This window comes from Mytilus edulis, chromosome 12 (genome assembly GCF_963676685.1).
Source record: "Mytilus edulis chromosome 12, xbMytEdul2.2, whole genome shotgun sequence".
NCBI lineage: Eukaryota > Metazoa > Mollusca > Bivalvia > Mytilida > Mytilidae > Mytilus > Mytilus edulis.
The window spans coordinates 73,962,211-73,977,765 of record NC_092355.1 but is presented as its reverse complement, the minus strand read 5'-3'; positions in this window follow the sequence as shown (position 1 = coordinate 73,977,765).

The following is a 15,555-nucleotide window of genomic DNA, read 5'->3' as shown; positions in this document are numbered from 1 at the left end:
GTGGATTTTTCTTTTCTAAAAATAAAAAAAAATTAAATTAAAGCCAGGCTACAAATATTCTGGATTTACATGATTTAGGAAATTGCAAAGTAAACATTGATCCCTGTTATTCGTAGTGATAACACTAATTGACCCATAATAAAGTGATCAACAGATTAAAGACCATTGAAGGTGTTATTTAGGCCATACACATGTCAAGAAACCAGTAACATATTTTATTTCGTTGGACACTTAAATTCGTGGATAAAGTCATCCACGAAAACCACGAAAATTGGTACCCAACGAATAAAAGTACTTTCACAGTATATAGAAGCAATTATAAAAGCTTCACCAGGCTGTAGAACACATTTCCAAATTCAGTGGATACTCAAGACTTTTACATTACTTCTCAGTGTCTAAGCAACAAGTTGATGAACCAGAGTTATTTATGTCGAAGAACGTCTCGTTTTTGTCATCAAAATGGTTAAATGAGTTAACGGTATTTGTTTTAGCCTAGTAAACGGAGTTGTTATTGCCTAAACTTTGAAAATAAAGAAAGATAGAAAATTGTACAGTTAATCTTTTATTTACATTAATAGTTATCAAAGGTACCAGGATTATAATTTAGTACGCCAGACGCGCGTTTCGTCTACATAAGACTTATCAGTGACGCTCATATCAAAATAGTTATAAAGCAAACAAATACAAAGTTGAAGAGCATTGAGGATCCAAAATTCCAAAAAGTTGTGCCAAATACGGCGAAGGTAATCTACGCCTGGGATAAGAAAATCCTTAGTTTTTCGAAATATTCAAAGTTTTGTAAAAAGGAAATTTATAAAAATTACCACATAATTGATATTCATGTCAACAGCGAAGTGCTGACTACTGGGCTGGTGATACCCTCGAGGACGAATCGTCCACCAGCAAAGGCATCGACCCAGTGGTGTAAATAGTTATCATTTAATTTATTAAAACACAAATTAAATGTTTGTATACTCTGTAGATTGCATTTAAATCAGGGTAAATGATAACCTAACGCAGGCTATAATTTTTGCTCTTAATCACATTTTATGAAAACCTGAGATAACCCCGGTTTGGTCTTCAAAAGGACCGAAATACAACAACCCCTTGGAGGTATATATTATAAAATACCTTTATTTAACATAGTAAACTTGTCACATTCTATTGTATTGTATATTCTTGCGATGATGACAAACAATAAGTTCCTTCGTGTAGTGCGTTGTGTCTGTAAAAACAATAGCACATAAAAAAAAAGTTTAAAATGTGTAGCATAACTTTCGGAAGTGAAAAGTGAAGTAACTTTTTTTAATCCGGCACTTAAAAAGCCAACATACTTTACACGATTACAATCTTAAGTTTATCAATGATCAAACGATATAAATCGTCTTACTTGAAGTCTGCCAGATATAATTATTCATAAAATCGAAAGAACAAAATAACAGATAAAGTAGACCTCTTTCGAGTTGTTTCTATTAAAGTTCATCATGTGTCTTCGTGATCGTCATTCGATCTATATTGTTGTTCATTATTCGTAATTTATAACGACGCCCATAAACTCACGAATGATGTTATCTAAAATCGAAAATTTTGACGGGAATAACGAACTAGAAAGTTATCTATTGACATATAGAAGCACTTATGATTATGTGTCTAAAAGAACAATTAGAATTTATGTTATGGACCATTACCAAGTGATCAAAAGTTAGAACTCTGATCTTGTTATGAGTTATCCAGTTTCAATATAATAAGATTTTAGATTTATACGGTCATATTTATGCTTGGGGTGGAAGTTTTTAACCACCTTGACTGGCTATACAGCCCTTACACGGTGGGTTGTAGTTATGTTCTTGCTCTGACGACATTTATACGGTAATAGTTATGATGATTGCAGAAGTTTTAAAATACCTTGACTGGCTATACAGCCCTTGCACGGTCAGTTGTAGTTATGGTCTTGCTTTGAAGACATTTACACGATAACGTTAGTTCCTTGCTCCAACACCATTTTCCAAACAACTTTGAATAAACATTTTTACATTCCACTCTGAACTGTCTTTCCAGAAACAGATAAACGACAAGATTTCCCGCACTACTAATGAAAAACCCTCTGTACAAAATGGCCGACATGGATTTAAAGGAGTCAGTAGTGTCTGGATTGATAAAATCAATTAGAAAACTGATCACAGTTAACAAATATCCAATATAAGACATAAAATTGAGAATGGAAATGGGGAATGTGTCAAAGAGACAACAACCCGAACAAATAAAAAACAACAGCAGAAGGTCACCAACAGGTCTTCAATGAAGCGAGAAATTCCCGCACCCGGAGGCGTCCTTCAGCTGGCCCCTAAACAAATATATACTAGTTCAGTGATAATGAACGCCATACTAATTTCCAAATTGTACACAAGAAACTAATATAAAAATAATACAAGACTAACAAAGGTCAGAGGCTCCTGACTTGGGACAGGCGCAAAAATGCGGCGGGATTAAACATGTTTGTGAGATCTCAACCCTCCCCCTATACATCTAACCAATGTAGAAAAATAAACGCATAACAATACGCACATTAAAATTCAGTTCAAGAGAAGTCCGAGTCTGATGTCAAAAGATGTATCCAAAGAAAATAAACAAAATGACAATAATACATAAATAACAACAGACTACTAGCAGTTAACTGACATGCCAGCTCCAGACTTCAATTAAACTGACTGAAAGATTATGATTTCATCATATGAACATCAGGCACAATCCTTCCCGTCAGGGGATTAGTATCATACCATCATAGCATATATGAGAAGAACATAACCCGTGTCATGCCAACAACTGTTTTTAGAATAAATGTCTTTAGTTCCGACGCAAAGACCTTATCAGTGACTCAATATTAACGCCAAAATATGCAATCTTTAATGACTAGACAACATTATCGTAATTATATCCCTTCTTAATCAGTCTATTTAAAGGTTTTGTAAGTTTCTGCGGTGAATACTGACACCTTTGTGCTTTATAAAGAATATTTCCATAAAAAATTGGATGTGAAATACCTGAACGTATAAAAAGTCTGCATGTTGAGCTATATTAAATAGTTGATTCCGCAATGAATAAAAGTGAAATATCCCGCGAGTATTTAAGACTGTCGTTAGGTTTTACAGCTTTATCACGTGTGTTTTCCTTTTTATCACTGTTGCTTTTTGGTAAATAGACATTTGTCTGCAGCCTTGTAGAGAACCTACTATTGATATGGCTTGTAATTATCTTTATAACAATTGACTATGCGATAATGCAAATTATGTATGAAATATTCAATAAAATCGCAAAAAAACCCAATGAATATAATAAAATAAGAGGAAATAAAATGTTTCGTATTGACTGTACACTAGTAAAGTTCTACATCCATGGTTAAAGTTTTTATAGCACCATTAAAATAAACACTCGGTACAGATATTAGCCCTGCTATTATAAACGTTTAGACCCGCTGCAATTTGATTCACCTATCTTAGGTCAGGTATCTGGTTATCAGTTATTGATGTGGTTTATAAGTCTTTTTCGATTCTCATTATTTATGCTGATCGGCCTGATTGTCTTTCTGTTTAAATTGTTTTATTAATTATGGCAAGAATTTCGGTGTGAAGCATAGCCCCGCGTTACAGTTATTTGACTTTTCTTGTTAACGTTTTACACATTGTGATTGAGATTTGTCTCATTGGCACTCATACCTCATCTTCTTTTTCTTTAAATGATTTTTTATTATCACCTGTTTACTTTTCCTTTCTTGTAAGTTATGCATATTCCAATAGTATATACATGTTCGTTAGAATCTAAACCTGTCTCCCTAAGGCATGTTTCTCTAACCATGTTTATTATTTTTCGGCTTACTGACACTAGACGGAGAGTGAACCAGATACTAAACATATAAGCTCTGCTGATGATATGTATGTTATATTTGCCATAATGATTAAACATTAAACATTTATCCGTTATACACATATTCACATCCTGATATTAATGAAACATTTGCCACTGAGCATAAATAATCGATCTGTTATAAACATGTTCTCGTACTGAAATGTATGTAATATTTGCCAGTGAAACCAAACATTCCGTAGTAAGCAAATATCACAATAGTGTATTTGATTTTTTAGAAATGAGATTTATTGTACGGACATACAGTTCATTTTTAGCCATTGCAATTAAATTGAGAAAGGTAATGGTGAATATGTCAAAGCGACAACCACCCGACCATAGAGCAGACAACAGCCGAAGGCAACCAATGGGTCTTCAATGTAGCGAGAATTTCTGCACCCGTAAGTGTCCTTCAGCTAGCCCCTAAAAATATGCATAATAGTACAGTGATAAAGGACGTCTTACTTAACTCCGAATTATACACAAGAAACTAAAATTTAAAATCAAACAAGACTAAAAAAGGCCAGAGGCTCATGACTTGGGACAGGCGCAAAATTGCGGCGGGGTTAAACATGTTTATGAGATCTCAACCCTCCCCCTATACCTCTAGCCAATGTAGAAAAGTAAAAGAATAACAATACGCACATTAACATTCAGTTCAAGAGAAGTCCGAGTCCGATGTCAAAAGATGTTACAAATGTAACAACAAGTCTTCGTGTAGCATAATTATTTCTCACAACTTTTTTTCTAATTTTTTTTTCCATTTTTTTACACACATATTTCCTTCCAACCAACATATATCTAAACATGTCATAAACAAGAGCACTACATTATAGAAATGAGGAGATGTGGTATGAATGTTTTTCAGACAAAAAAAGTTCAAATGAGGTCGGAGTAAGCATTTATTGGCAAACGTATGGATTTTAATATCGAGAAAAGCCCGTACCGTATCGTAGGCTATAAATGATCCGGACATATATGAAACTTTTCAATTGCTAAAACTAACTAAAACATGAGATGAATGTGAATGCTAAACGTTCGTTCTAGCAATAAACAGTGGAGAAACAGCATACCAAAAGAATAAACTATGAAACTCAGTTAAAAAAGACGTAACTTATCTGAGATCTGAACAGTTATCTTAGATAAAAGAATTATAATTTAATACGCAAGACCAGCGTTTCGTCTACATAAGACTCATCAGTGACGCCCTGATCAAAACAGTTATAAAGCCAAACAAGTACAAAGTTGATTGTATTTGTAATTAATGATAGTAAGTTCAAAACCAAAAACAAGTTATATAAACCTCATGTATCTAAGACTGAAATACCATCAGCATTGTTGTGTATACCATCGGTATACAGTATCGATAGTTTTCATGCCACCCAAACCCTGGTTTCCAACAAACCGAGAAATGTTTGTTTATCCATCAGTACTATTAATATGCTTTCACTGCCTCGAATCATTGTTTTCAACATTATCATTTGGCATGCACCAATTAAGTGTACCAGAATATGTGTTCCACGCAGATATTTTGTTATAATTATGCATTGACGTATGCATTTGTATCATGTGAACTGAAATAATAAATTAATGTAAATTCGTGGTTGATATATGATTACAAGTAGGCGATATATATTACCTACGATTGTAAATTTGAGTTGTCTCCCATTGCATAGAAGGTAATAGTTTGCATGATATTCGAATAAAAGGAGATGCTATAAAGCCAATGAAAAATACATATATTATTTGTTTGGTTAATGTTGACAAAACAATTAAAAGTAAGTTAAAAAAGTTGGAAATTTTTTTTTATAGATCTTTTCTTGAAAAATATATTTGTGCATGTATGTTTAATTAAACATTGGTTATGGATGTGTAAATTGTTTCTATAATTAAACAGTAATGTTTATTTAGCAAACAGATATTGTAAATTGTCTGTGAAAACTTAAGCTTCTAATTAATTGATTGATGAGTTTATTTGGTTTAACTCCACGTTAGTTTTAGTTTTTTGTAATAACGTACTACCAGTCACTGTATGTATTATTGTTGTGTTAACTAAACTTTATTAGAAGAAAATGTATATTATATCTATAGAAAAAAGTAAAATCACAAAAATACTGAACTCAGAGGAAAATCAATTTGGAAAGTCCATAATCACATGGCAAAATCAAAAAACAAAACGCATCAAAAACGAATGGACAAGAACTGTCATATTCCTGACTTGGTACAGGCATTTTCAAATGCAGAAAATGGTGGAAATCCATCGTGTTTAAATATATTCTAAAATTAATAACAAACGTTAGGAACTTAATAATTTAACTTTATTATAAGTTTTTGTAACAAGTTTTGTTTTTGTCCGTTTTTTCTTTTCATTTGAATGTTTTTCATTGTAGATTATCAAGACAATTTTATTGAAATCACCTCTGTCAGGGAAATTCGATACACATTTTGTGTTGGAATAATCGCGAGATTTAATTTGTGAAAAGAACTTCACCAGGGATCCTAAATACTGGATGCTTGTACTATCATAAATCAGAGATCATCCAGACCTGCTGTTCGGAATAACGTTTTCTAATGCCCTGATGTGTAACCTTCAATTTTGACTCTCGAGTCATCATGTTGTTCGTTTATCAGGACTATCGAGAGAAGATGTGTTGATGTTTTGATATACCTTTAGTTGCCATTGAGACCACTTGTTTGTAAAAACCCTTAAACGGCTCTCTATACATAATGTTTGAAAAACATTATCACAGAACATTGAGTCTCAATATTTTTATTACCTCCCAAGCATTTTCCAAGGCACCCCATTCAACGTTTTGTTATTCATAAAAGACAACAGATAAATGAACAAACCTTTAACATGATACAATGGCGCAATTTACAAGTGCAAAGCTACGTGACATCAAATAAAGAAACACAAACAGGCACACAGACAGGACAATATAAAAATAGACAATACAATAATCATCATAGAACTATAACACAATGACGGGTTGTAAAAGTACAAAGCCACGGTATATGTAACCGAGAAACACAAAAAGGTATGCAGTAAAACCAAATCAACAAAAACGAAGGACAAAAATACAAAAATTATCATTGAACAATAACACAATGAGAGGGTGTGTAAGTACAGAGCCACATGTATACCAACAAAAGAACAGACTAAACATTCAAAAGAATATTCAAAAAGACAAATAAAAGGATATAATAACACGTTTTTTAAAATATAAACAACGTCAGTACCGAGAATATCGTGTATTATTTGTGAAGTTGATATGGTATAGTCATCAACAGTGTCTGGGTACCTACAGATGATTTTGTTTTAGAAAAAGGATGAGACGTTCTTCTCATTGGTTCATCAATTTTTAGCTCATACACTGGCGACATTTTAAAAAGTCAGATTAGTTGCTGCATGCTCTTAAATATCAAATCAGTTTAATCATGGATATTCCATATGCAGATAGAGTTGTCGGAATTTCAATGGGGACTAACTGTGCACCACTTATTGCGAACCTGTTCTTGTATTGCCATGAGTTACGATGTATTACCAAAATCAGCAAAGACCTATCGAAACAAAATCTGATTCAAAAATTTAATAATACTTTTAAAGATGTTGATGCTATAAAGGCTCTCGATAATGACGACATCAGTATGTGTACTAAAGAAATGTATCCTGTTGAACTTACTTTAAATAAAGCTTATACTAACAATGACCTCTGCCCTTTCCTCGATCTATATAATTAACGGGTAGCTTAATATCACAATTTATAATAAAAGAGATGATGTTTCATTTCCTATCGAAAATTATCCATTTTTAAATGTTGACGTTCCCTTGTCAACATCTGACGGTGTTTATATATCCCAACTTGTACAAAACATTTACTAAATGTTATCACCGGTACAAGGACATCATTCGTAAATATAACTCAACATGCAGACTTCTTATACGTTCAGGTATTTCACATCTTTTATGAACATTTTCTTTTTAAAGTACAAAAATGTCAGTATTCACATCAAAAGATAACAAAACCATCAAATAGACTTATTAAAAAGTGATATAGTTACGTACTGTTGTCAGGCCATTAACTATTGCATATGTCATGTATGTTGGCTTTAGTATTGATTCACTTATATGGTCTTTGCATCGGAACTGAACACATTTATTCAAAAACCAGTAGTTGACATGACACGGGTTGTGTTCTTCTAATATATGTTATGATGGTATGATACTCGACCCCAACGAGACTGGTTGGTCCTGATATTCATACGATGATCACATTATCTTTTAATCAGTGTAATTGAAGTCTGGAGCTGGCATGTAAGTTAACTGCAAGTAGTCTGTTGTTATCAGACATCAGACTCGGACTTCTCTTGAACTGAATTTTAATGTTCGTATTATTATGCGTTTACTTTTCTTCATTGGCTAGAGGTATAGGGGGATGGTTGAGATCTCATTAACATGTTTAACCCCGCCGCATTTTTGCGCCTGTCCCAAGTCAGGAGCCTCTGGCCTTTGTTTGTCTTGTATTATTTTTAACTTTAGTTTCTTGTGTATAATTTGGAGTTTAGTATGGCGTTCATTATCACTGAACAATTATATATATTTATTTAAGGGCCAGCTGAAGGACGCCTCCGGGGGCGGGAGTTTCTCTCTGCATTGAAGACCTATTGGTGACCTGCTGTTATCTAGTATACGGTCGGGTGTTGTGTCTTTGACACATTCCCTATTTCCATTCTCAATTTTATTGGTATATTGCTACTAAAATGGACTGAAATTAAAAATTTCAAAATTAAAATCGTATCGTTTATAATGATGAGTTGACCGTGATTGTTAAATTCGAGATATACATATAATGCTGTTGAAACTGTGTCTGTGGTTTCATTAGTTTCTAGTTCTGATGGATATATTAATGTGATCCAATAGAAAGGTTTTGATTGATAATGGAAATATCATCATTAATAAATTTGAATTTGAATAAAAATGACCGAGCTTCTTGTTTTTGAAAAGTGTCTGTAGAAACTCCAATGCATAAAAAATATAAGATGAAGTCGGCTGTTAACAAGAAACTCCAGCTACGAATACATGTCTGCAACATTAAAACTGTTTAAATGTGCCAAAAAGTATGATTACGGTCAAAAAAAATTAAAGAAAAAACCCCGATTCTCTTCAAAATAATATCTTTATAAAATTTTACGGAAACATCAGAATAAACATATACTACGAAATTGTCCTTTCGTTCGTACGATAACGATTTATGTTAAATGTAAATCGCGTTATTCAGGTAGTTTACCTAGTACAATCATTAGATATGTATATGACTGCTATCAAACAGATTTTTTTACATTTGATGACATTTATCATTAATAACTATAGGGTTTCTTTGTTATACAAAACTATAGTTATATGTATTTTCTAAAGAATAAGTTATTTAAAGGATGACAAACGATAGAAATAGCATCCCCGATGATTACAAAATAAAACAGATTTATATTACAATATTATATTTATTTCATCATGATGACTTAACACTGTTCATTTTGCTTACTGCTTTACTTTTAAGAAATAACAAAAAAACAAACTATAACAAGCAGTCTAACAATATTGTATACAATAGCTTTGTTCTTTGCGCCTACAAACGTAAAATTAGAAAAGAGGGGGAGGGGTACGGATAAAATCTTTGATTTTATTTACATACGTCATTCATGTATCTTAGATTGATCAAATCAACATATTGTTTGGCTTGACAATAGAAATGGTTCTTCAGGATTTCAAAAACTCTTCAACGTTGGTGTTAGATTATGATGTGTGGACATTAACGTGGAAATAGATCAAACCGACTAAATGTATATACACCATTTTCCTGTGATAAACGAAATTAAAACATATACGTCTGTACAAGAATAAACGAGATGTTTAGTCCCATAAAAAATGGTACAACATCAATACACGTTTGATACATGCATACATGCAATATAAAAAAAACATCTAACACTATGATTACATTTAAAGCAGTATCAATATGATTTAAATAGTTAATAATACGTGACAACTCATGTCTAAAATTTATGGATCTCTGACATTGCAAAGCTATTCTCCATAAAATAAATTTCAATCACACCAAGAATTATCAAATATTTCTACTCAGTTTAATATAAATTATTCGGGTACAAAGAAAGCCAAATGTGAATGAGTACTCTGAAATCAAACTTTATGGAAAACCCACCTAAATGTTTTCGCCGAACTATCTTTACAATGGAAAATCGTCAAGCACCTGTACTTTAATTCGGTCAGATACATGCATTAAAATACGAGATTTATTTTGTAACTATAAGATTATTTCTTTGTTCACTATAACTGACATTTAAATCTTAACATGATCAAGTTTCAATGTTATGAACAAGCTACATCATCTAAATGATATGTTTAAAAGTTATAACAATGATGAAGGAGAGACAAGTAAACCGGATAATTTTAGTATAAAGCAGATTGTTATTACAGTATGTGATATATTAAATTAGCATTTGCCCACAATCAGTTTAACACAATGGTATTAAATAGTTTTGTTCTTTACGTCTTTACAAGTAAACTATTAAAAGTAGCTAAAGGTTCAACATCTCTCAACACAAGACAGTGATCGTTAACGGTTTTTTTTTGTTATCCTAGTTGTTATTAATACGTCAAATATTGATTAATTTATACCACTAAATAAAAGCAACAGTAGTATACCGCTGTTCGAAATTCATAAATCGATAGCGAAAAAACAAATCCGGGTTACAAACAAAAATTGAAGGAAACGTATCAAATATAAGAGAACTCCGACACAACATAAACACAAAAACGAAATGTAACCCACATAGAAACGAACTATAATGTAACAATGGCTATTTTTCTGACTTGGTATAGGGCATTTTATGAAAAAAATGGTGGATTTAATCTGGTTTTGTGGCATGCCAAACCTCTCGCTTTACTATAAAAAGAAGTTGAATTAGGGGAAGATATTATATTACACTTACAAAAAATCATAACTTAAATTCAAATCTTTGAATCGCGAGTAACTGACAAAAGGGCGATAAGAAGAGAGAATTTGGACAAGGTTTTTATGGTAAATTCTCCACTTAAACATCTGTCTACAGGACTGATAGGATAAAACGATATCTTGGGACAATATTATTAAAAATTACATACAATTCATATATTCACAGGACTATCACAAATTGTATTAAACAGTTGATAGAAATTAAACCCAATACACAACTAATAACGACAGATTCAAATGGCGTGTGTCCAACCAATTAAAAGAGGGACGGACGATACCAAAGGGATAGTCAAACTCATAAATCTAAAACAAACTGACAACGCCATGGCTAAAAATGAAAAAGACAAACAGAAAAACAATAGTACACATGACACAACATAGAAAACTAAAGAATAAACAACACGAACCCCTCCAAAAACTAGGGCTGATCTCAGGTGCTCCGGAAGAAAGCAGATCCTGATCCACAGGTGGCACCCGTCGTGTTGCTTCTGTGATTACAAATCCGGTAAATAGTCTAATTCGGTAGGTCACATTCATGAAAGGGAAGGGGATTGTAGTTACGACGTAAGGAACATATCCGATATCATTTGTTAAATGGTTATTCCTTAATGGCCAACCAACTCGTGATGGCGTCCGTAAAATTTACGAAGGGATGATTTCAACTTCACCATTTGGAACTCTTGGTTTAATAGCTTCCTTGTAAGCAGCAACCCTCTATCAAGAAAATCATGATAGGAAATGCAAGCACGGGAATATCGTATCAATTGGGAGATATATACCCCGTATGCAGGTGCTGCTGGAATGTTGCTACTTAGAAATGGAAAGTTCACAATTAGAAAGCTGAAATCATCTCTTTTGTCGTAAAGTTTTGTTTTCAACCGACCCTCATTGTCAATTTATAGATGTAAGTCAAGATATGAAGCCGACTTAACTGTATCTGTAGTATCCTTTATCTATAGTTCGATGGGATAGATTCGTTCCACATAGTCACCAAATTTTGAATTGTTTAGTGAAAGAACATCATCTATATAGCAGAAAGTAGAGTTAAAGGATATTGCTAACTTCTTATCTTTCTTCCTAAGAAGTTCCTGCATGAAGTCAGCCTCATAATAATAAAGAAACAAGTCGGCAAGTAGAGAGGCACAGTTTGTTCCCATTGGAATGCTGACAGTCTGTTGAAAAACACGTCCTCCGAACGTAACACATATGTTGTCAATCAAAAAATCAAGCATCTTGATAATATCAGTTTCAGAGAATTTTTTGTTTGAATCAGAGTGATTCTTTACAAAGTAGGATTTATCCCTCCCTAAGACAAGATACTTGTATCTACGTTGGCCATTCTTTTTAATGAAGCAAAGTAATACCAACTCTTTCAATTTGTCTTTTAGTTTGGAATGTGGAATACTTGTGTAAAGAGTGGAAAAGTCAAATGTTTGAATACTGTTACAAGACGAATGAGAGTTAGATTGTATTTACTCTAAAAGATCTTTGGAATTTTTAAGTATCCACATCTGATTCACGCCACCTCTAGAATAGGCAGTTTCACAATAACTTTGAAGCCCGTCTTTGATTGCTGATAAAATAGATGTTAATAATTTAGAAAGAGGTTTCGTGGAGCAGTTGGAAGACCCAGCAATATACCGTTGTTTGTAAGGACACTTATGTAGTTTAGGTATCCAATACAGTGATGGAAGATCCAGTTCTTCATCTTTGGTTGAAATTCCAAAGGAACATAGAACAGACCTATGATTATCCAGGATTTCCTCTTTGGTAAGTGTCGTGAGGGTATATGTTGAGTTTCCAAGTGAATTGTCAATACCTAATTCGTTTATCAAGCAGTTGATGTAATGACTTTTACACACAAAAACGATGTTATTTGAAGCTTTATCAGCGGGGACAACAACATATTTGTCATGGAGGTCGGATAGGTCTTTTGCAACATTTGGGACTTTAAAGATTGACGTAGCATGGGCATTGATGGACCCATTCAGTTTCTTAATTCTGATTTGTATCAACGACCTCACTGCCTTAATCCATTCGGAAAGAGTGTCTACGTCTTCCTTCTCGTGCTTAGCCCATTGCCTGGCATAATCTCGACTGAGTGAGGTGAGTGCAACTATAATTCGTTAAACAAGATATCGGAATACTTTTTTGCATTAGTTTACTGTTTACTGTATTGTATTTAACATTCATATCGAAACCTTCTTGTTCTGCTGTTAGTATTGTGTGCCTTTAATGTTGGTACTATGTACGGTTTGCAATAATTTTGTTTCTTATTTTTTTTATTAATACTTATTTAACGTTTGTACTAGGTTACAGATTTTTTAATATTAGGACATAATTGCCAAAATGTGTATCTGATACGATACCATTGTTACTTTTATAATCAAAACAAACTCAAAATTAGAAAAATTTTAATCGGATCAAATTTGTTTTAAAACGAATACGGACTTTTAAAGGGGGATCACATCAAGCTGTCTATAAAGCATTTGTTTCCCCTTAGAAAAAAAAATAAGTGTCCGTACAAGACGAAACCTAGATCAATATATCTTTAAAACTGAAAAGAAGACAAAAAGGAGAAATTTGATCGTGTATAATGAATATAATTACAGTATTTTATAAAACAGGAGCAGTTTTATAGAGTAAAAGTGTTATATAAAAAGAACTGATGTCTGAAGATTCAACAATGCAATATTTAATTGGTCAAAATCACAACAAAAATTTAAAAATATTTCTCGAAATTTAAAATAAATTAATAGGGTAAAAAGTACTTTATAGGTAAATGAACGGAAAGGAAAACCCAACTAACTTTGTAATAAAATTCGTCAAACATCTGCACTTTAATTCGATCATATACATACCTTAACATACCTTAACATACGATATTTATTTTGTAGCGTTCAGTTTGTATTTCTCACTATCAATGACAATTAAATGTGAAAACAATCTGGTTTCAATGTGGTAAACAAGTTATTTTTGGTAACTAAGGTTATATAAGTTTAAGTACAAGGTCTAAAAAGGATGTTATAATGAGATTATACATTCCAAAATAAATTGTTTGTCACACTCTGTTGTCTATTTTACCAAGTATTTAATTATGTATTTGTTGTTAAAATTAATGCACGTGAACTATAATAAATCTAATGTTATGCATTAGATGGGAAACGTTTTGAAAATCGAAACACCCCTTCATCCCCTCATCTGGTTCCGGATGGTTGACGGATTGTTCATGTCCATGGGGCTTGGTCCATCTATATCAAGTATCGTCGACAGGGCCTGAAGCTAAATTGCCCTTTACCTATCCTATTGGCTCCTGACGGAGCATAAGATCGCCACAAGACTTCGCCATCCAGTTCTGTCTCTAGCCTTTGTTTCAGCTTCTCCCATGGCCAGGTGATGCCAAGCTCCTTAAGTTCGGCTTCAATCGTTCCACGCCAGGTGATTTTGGATCTTCCTCTTGGTCTCCTTCCATGGGGTGTCTAAGAGCTGTCCTGATGATATTGGATACAGGCATCCTGAGAACATGCCCCAGTCGTCTGAAGCGCCTCTGTCGAATTTCCTTCAGGATACACATGTATTTGGTCATTTCAAGAAGATGTTCATCTGAAATCCGGTTTGGCCAGAAGATTATGCAGATTCGCCTCAGACAATTGTGGTGGAAACTTGAGAGCGATCTCATATCTGTTTGTGTTACTATCCAGCATTCACTTCCATACAGAAGGACACATTTATCATTACTGTTATATAGCCTGTTCTTTCTTTTCCTGTTGTATTGTTTGGACTTTCCAATGGGTCGCAGTCTTGGTAATTCAGGTCTTGCCTTGGCTAGCCTACTTTTAATATCTTTTTGTGTCGGATCTTCTGTACTATCCACAGTTCCTAGATAGATTGTGTAAGTATATATATATTTTTTTTTTTCACAAGAGTACTAAAGGCAAAATTTCTGCTCAATTTGAATGGATTGTGTACATCAACATCATGTTAAATGTGACGTCATACAACGATCAAAACTTCGACTGATGACTACGATATGTCTACTTAGAAATTAACCGTAAATTCTAGCCAAATTAGAACAAATGCTGTTTTTTTTAAAAAGAATATTGCATGTGTATAAAGAGAAGAGCGGTATATTACATGCAATTTGATTGGATGACAAAACAGATTCTACAAAATATATGATCTCACCGCCTACCTATTAACCAAGTGTAGTAATCAGCTTACATCTGCAAAAGGACAACTTCAGCTTTAGCAATTTCACGACAAAGATTTGTCCCGGTAAAGTGTCTTACAAAATTACACCATTTTGTAATTATAAATGCTTTCTGATTTTTCGAACAGTGTCATATCCCCTATAATCAAAAGTGTGTGGTTTCTTCTGTTAAAAAGATATCTTCCAATGGAGTAATCAAATATTTATTTCGAACTAACAGTTTGACGGACAGACCAATGCTTAAATTGAACCTAACACTTTTAATTTATATGTCGTGATCAATCATTAGGTTAATTGCATCGTATTATAAAACAAATTTGAATATCTGTGTACAACAAAAAACGACAAATATGTCAAACATTAACAAGTTTAATTATAATTTCAAAATATTACATTACAGCGTAAACAGTA